We start from the raw sequence: 5941 nt of genomic DNA, 5'->3' as shown, positions 1-5941 counted from the left end.
CCGCTCCGGGCGATAGATTAAGGTACGTCCATACCGACGTAGGTGCATCCTGCAAGTCCGCTGCGACGTAAATTAAGCGCCGTGTAGAACGCGAGATATATATATCGTCACGGTACATACACGCTTCTCGGACTCCCGTTAGCGAGATTTACGCTGTATCAAGAGAACGATACTTAGGAACAGCGAAAAGCATCGAAAGAGAGACGAGCGTTCGCTGAATATTTTCGATTTTCAGCGGTGAATAAAGGAAAATCCATAATTCTTGCGCGCCCGTCGCCTTTTCTCTTATTTTCGAAGAAGATTGATAAAATTTTTTCGTTAAAAAGAGACCCACGAATTTTCGCGCCTCGCGTACAAGCTCGTCGCCCGATTTAAAGCGCTTCGCGCGGACAGCACCGCTAGGGCGAAAAAGGGTGTCGGGTGGACGGGGTTTTTATGGAGAAGAACATAAATATGGGGTATTATTCTCCTGGAGCTGGTCGGTCGGCTGGCTGTCGCTCTGATTTATAGGCTCGGCTTGTGAACACGGTTGTCGGTATTTTTATTTAAATTTAATACAGTCCACTTGGCGCCCGCGCGCGGGGGTGTATTAGACAGTTTTGATAAGCAACTATGTACGGATAAGTACACGCGTATATGTCCCACTGCCCGCTGATGATGATAAATGACCGTTAGCTCTTGCTACCTCACTGTTAATTCACGAACGTATATATGTTATATATATAGCTCGAAATGTGAGACGTTGATTTAGCGATCGTTTCTATTCAACGAAATAAAAACGTAGAATAATTTGGCTCGAGCTTCCATGGCCGTCCATGGGGAAAGGCAACATTAAATTTTTTATGTAAATAAAATAAACAATGTAATACACAGAAATGAGATATAGATGCAAAAAGAACTTTATATTGATTATTTTAATCTGGATGTAATTTTATGTTTAATCATCACGTTATTAACAGAACGCGTATTTAATTGCTTAGTCGGCAATTTTGTTCACCCTCTTTCGTTCTAGCAGTATTAAGAAAATCGATGTAAATCATTATCCTCAAGAACGATCACCATCGAACGATCGTATTGCGTCGAGTCGCTCGTAATCGCTCATTACACCTTAATCCAAGTGGACAAGCGCGCACAGCGGCAATGTGCACTGCGTACATCCTGCTGCCTGATGGATCGAGTTAATGTAGCGTACCGCGGGTTTACACAGACCGCGCGGACGTTAGGCCCATGATGATCCTAAGCTAGATGCAGGGTGAAAGTGATCGTGGGAGAAGCCGCAGTGGGTGCCGGCCTACGATCGGGGTGTATCTATTCTACAGAATTCTGGCGCAGATCGAATATTAAACCGTTCGGTCAATGAACTTCCCTATCGCGATATGGACATATTATAGGAAAGAAAATATTTCCTCCCTATTTATTCATTATTTCTTCATAAATATACATGGGCTTTCTACAATAAACTATTACTTAAGCTTTAAGACTTAAGAAATTGACCAATCACAGTCAAATGTGAAAAAAATAATCGACTATGATTGATCAATTTCTTATGGCTTAAAAGAATTAGCTCAAGTAATAATTTACTCTAGAAAGCTCATAAAGCTTAATTTCACCTATAAAAGTTTAATAGAGATCCACTTTATTTTCAGCAGCCACTGATATCTATTAATACTTCGGATATTAAAAAGTCGTTCTTTTCATTTATTCCTATGATTTTAGGGCCGTATTGACGAGTTAGAGATCCCCGAGAGAGTATATTCGCGGACAATATGTTTTCTTGTTGTCATAGCGAGAGGACAGAGATGGTACCGTTCATGGGGTTGGCATTTTCGCCTTTGGGGTGGCTCGCGGAGCTTGTAACTCGGTTAAACTGGCACGGATATTTCATTAGCCATCCCCCGAAGCGTGCCGACCCCACGCACGACCCCAGAAAGCTCAGAAACGGTGGGCCAAGGGTAGACTCGTGGATGAATCTCGGAAGGCAATGTCGCTCCTGCCGTTTCGCTGTTCGAAAGCGCCGCATTAAGTTGAGTGCCCCGACACCCCACTTTTCGTTAAATTGTTGACACGACAAATATATATCGTGCTGTCGTCTACGATCCATGTATCACACCTCAATAACTCCTCATTTTAAACGCGTAACGATCTAACTTGAGTAACAAAATATAATATGATAATAAATAAAATATGTACAAAAAATAATTAATCGCTTATCATTTATCTAAATTATCTAAAAAATAAGCAAAGCAAGTTATGCGAAAAATAGAAATAATATATGATAACAATCGAGTAAGATTCATGAATTTCTTTCTTCGCCATATCAACTCGCGAATATTTGACAGGCGCGTTTCTGCTTTTCTGTTTCTCAAATTCCTCGCCATAATACATACGCTTGGCGGACAACGTGGTCCGAATACGTTTGCCTTTATCATCAGGATTCTCTCTCGCGGAAGCGCATTCTCCGAGAAGGTGCAAGATACGTGAACGAATGCGAGACAAGCCGGAGGCTGCGAGGAAGCGCAGCGGGTTAAGGGATGGTGCAGCCGGTCAGTACAGGGGAATGAGGCGTTATCACGGACATTAGCTTTCAACGGGACGCCCAGGATATAAAAGTAGCCTGAGGCAACCATTACTCGGACATTGTCCGCTCGAGTCTCTTTCGCCAGTCTATCTCTCTCGTTTCCTCCCTCTTCCCATGTCTCTTTTTCCCTTCCTTTCTCTATCTTTCTCACTCTCTCCTTCTCTTCCGCTCTATCTTTTTCTCTCTCGCGCTTCTATTCCGCTGTCTTTTCGAATGTATCGCTCCCTCTCAAACGAGAGGTGAAGGACAGAGAAAGACGCGGCTCCTTATCAGAATTCCTCGTTCGCGTCGTCGTCACCTTGTCGCAAATCCATTTCGCAGTCGGCGAATTTCCACTCGTACACGTCCCCGGAATAGGGACGAGGGCTGCGTTCCAATCGCGCGAATTTCTACGTAGATTCTTACCTCTCTTACCTCGGGCTTTTTTTCCGCCCTCCATCGCTGTTCGCCGCTCGCCCGCCTGCCACCCCCACCGCAAGTTCTACGATCGACTCGAAAATGGAGCCAAGGAGAGGATTCGCGAAGCGCTTCTTAATGGATTGTACCTAATTTGTGCTCGAGGGTCCTCCGAAGGGATTCGACGGGATTATTCGCACGAAGAATGGAAGCGCAGTACTAGAAGTGCTTCTTACCGAATTCTTATCTATAATTGGGAAACATCGATAGGATTTATAAGTTGTAAAAGTGCATTTTTGCATTTCTAAATTATTTTGATGCCAAGGATATTTTTCAACAATTGCTATTACCTATCCGCTAAAAGAAAAGCATTATTGACAATATTTTGTATACAATGATCACAAATGAGCAAATTAGATTTGTCCAAATTTGTAAATATATATAAATTACTCTAATAATAAAATCATTGTATTAAAAGCCGCGGAAACAAATATATTGGACGATTGAAAAATGAAGGTATAAATTCATGCATCAATATTTTTTTACGGATGCTATCATCGATTATTTCCAGTGTGGAAGCTGTATATCCCTTTCATCAATTATTCCATATAATGTTTCTATAAAATTCGCACGATGAGAAGGATAAAGAGTGCTCTCGTGAGCTATTCGAAGGTCTCGTCGTATCGCCGCGAGCAACAGGAAAGCAATTATCCGCTTCGAGATCGCGGTTCAAACGCTCCCCTTTATTCAAGCCAATGAGGTAAAAAGGACTGAAATATTGGCAAGCGGTATCTCAACAAATTAGCCCGATGAAACGCAAATGGAACACAAAGTGAGCGCGGAGGGGAGAAAAGACTACGAGAAGATGGGAACGACGGGGGTGGAAACTTTGAGAGGAGGGCAGTATCGAAGACAGAAAAGAGTGAGAGGAAAGAGAGAGAAAGAGAACGAAAATCAAAGTAAAGTCGTTGAGACTCATTGAACTGGAAGTAACCGACAGAGTGCCTTCCGCGCCCGGCGCTACTAATCTTATGCAATTACTTTACAATTCACTTTGCCGGTTGGCACTCACTACCAATAGAACAATCTCTAAAATCGAGTTACCCCCCTCGAAAGTTTTCAAGCCCTTCACCGCCCTCGTCCTCGCGTTACGAGTTTTAGATAGCGTCTACCGATCTACGCTTCAAGACCTCGAGATATGTCTCGATATATCATTTGATGAGAAAGTCACATAAATCGGTGTAATCATCACCATAAAATAAAAAGTTTTTTGCACAACTGTTAAATCTTTATGTAATACATAATAATATAATTAGCACTAGAAAAACCGCTATCGATAGATACATGAATTTTACATACAAGTGAGTAAATTTTATGTCATTAAGCGCCTAGATATGCCCCTCTGTGGCCATTAGAAAGTCCAATGACATGTAGAACAAGCAGAGATAAGCTTTTAAAAATTCTGTCTCTTATATATCAAAGAATAAGTGATAAATGATTTCTATTTTTAAGCCATTTTGTGTTATATATTTTATTTAAGTATTACGAAAAGATACACACACAGAAAAATGAAGTACCTATATACTCCATATCATTTTAAAATTGAATTTGATAGTGTGCTTATTCTTTTTTCCTTTCAAATTAATAATTAATTAATAATAATATTAAGTTAATAATTAGATTATTTATATTTACAAAGATCTAGATTATAAATTACATTTTGTTACTAAAAGTGTGGAATGTATGAAAAACTTGTGTTACATTAATTAGAATGGCCCGATTCTTTATACGTATATTTAAATATATCAATTGAGCATCACTCAATATCGATAGCGATCTAGACTTCACATACTATTTGTAAAAAAACTATCTGACAAAATTGACTGTATATATGTACAGGAAAATATATGCATGTCATATAACGCGCTTATAATATAATATAACTGACCGTAAGATAAAAAATGCATTCATCCAGAGTTTTCACAAATGCAACTTCAAATTACGGTGATGTTTTAACGAGCGTGATTATTTTTCTCGTTTTCGTATTGCTCTCGATTTAGCCACCGACTAATCATTTTGAAGCGACCATCCGTGACGAGATGACTCGCCGTAACCGACGTAATTGTCTCGTAACAGTGCACTGCAAGCGCGCACAAAACAAACTTCGCCATATGGACCTCCGTTGAAAGAGAGTGGGACGGAAAACGAAAAAAAAAAAGGGATGCAAAAGAGAGAGAAATAGAGATCGTCAGTGGTGTACGACTCTAAAGAGACGTAGAATCGTGCCTGGCAGAGCAGGATCGGAACCCGCGATCGAGATACGCCCATGTAATCAAGAGAATTAAGGGGACACCCGGCCCGCTCCTCCGTCCCTCGGTACACCCCCGAAAACCCGGCGCGCAACGATATGGTGAGCCGTGATTAACTTTTCGTCATTCGCTCCGCGCCCCATTCATTCGCCATTCATTCGCGTCCGCACGGATTATACGAGCACGCCCGCGCGTACGATCCGTGTGCGTGTGCGACGTGTGCGTGGGTCGGCAAAATCGCGGATCAGCAGACCGAACGACCGGCGCAACATTGCTCTGCGTCTGCGTGTGCCGATCGTCTCGTCGACTATTCAACTAACGTTCGCGAGATCGTCCGAATTGTCACGCAATCTCGAAATTCTATAAATTGTCATTTTTTTGTTTTTAACTCGATCGTACTCGCGCAGTCAGCCGATCTAAATACATCGAAAACTGATCTTCTTTACGATAAATGTATTCTACTCGTACTTTGTACGATTTTCACAACGTTACAATAATATTACTGCAGTTTTAATGAAACTTTGCTGTTTGATCTGTGAAAACAATGACTGCATTCAGAAAAAGCAGCTTTGAACAACTGTTGTACGATTCTTTAATATGATTGGTTTATACATTTAGATCCAGTAAGGGCGAGATCAATCATATCAAAGAATTTTAC

The sequence above is a fragment of the Mycetomoellerius zeteki genome, unplaced genomic scaffold (assembly GCF_001594055.1).
Source record: "Mycetomoellerius zeteki isolate Tzet28-1 unplaced genomic scaffold, Tzet1.0 scaffold168, whole genome shotgun sequence".
Taxonomy (NCBI): domain Eukaryota; kingdom Metazoa; phylum Arthropoda; class Insecta; order Hymenoptera; family Formicidae; genus Mycetomoellerius; species Mycetomoellerius zeteki.
Note: the sequence above shows the minus strand (reverse complement) of the source record.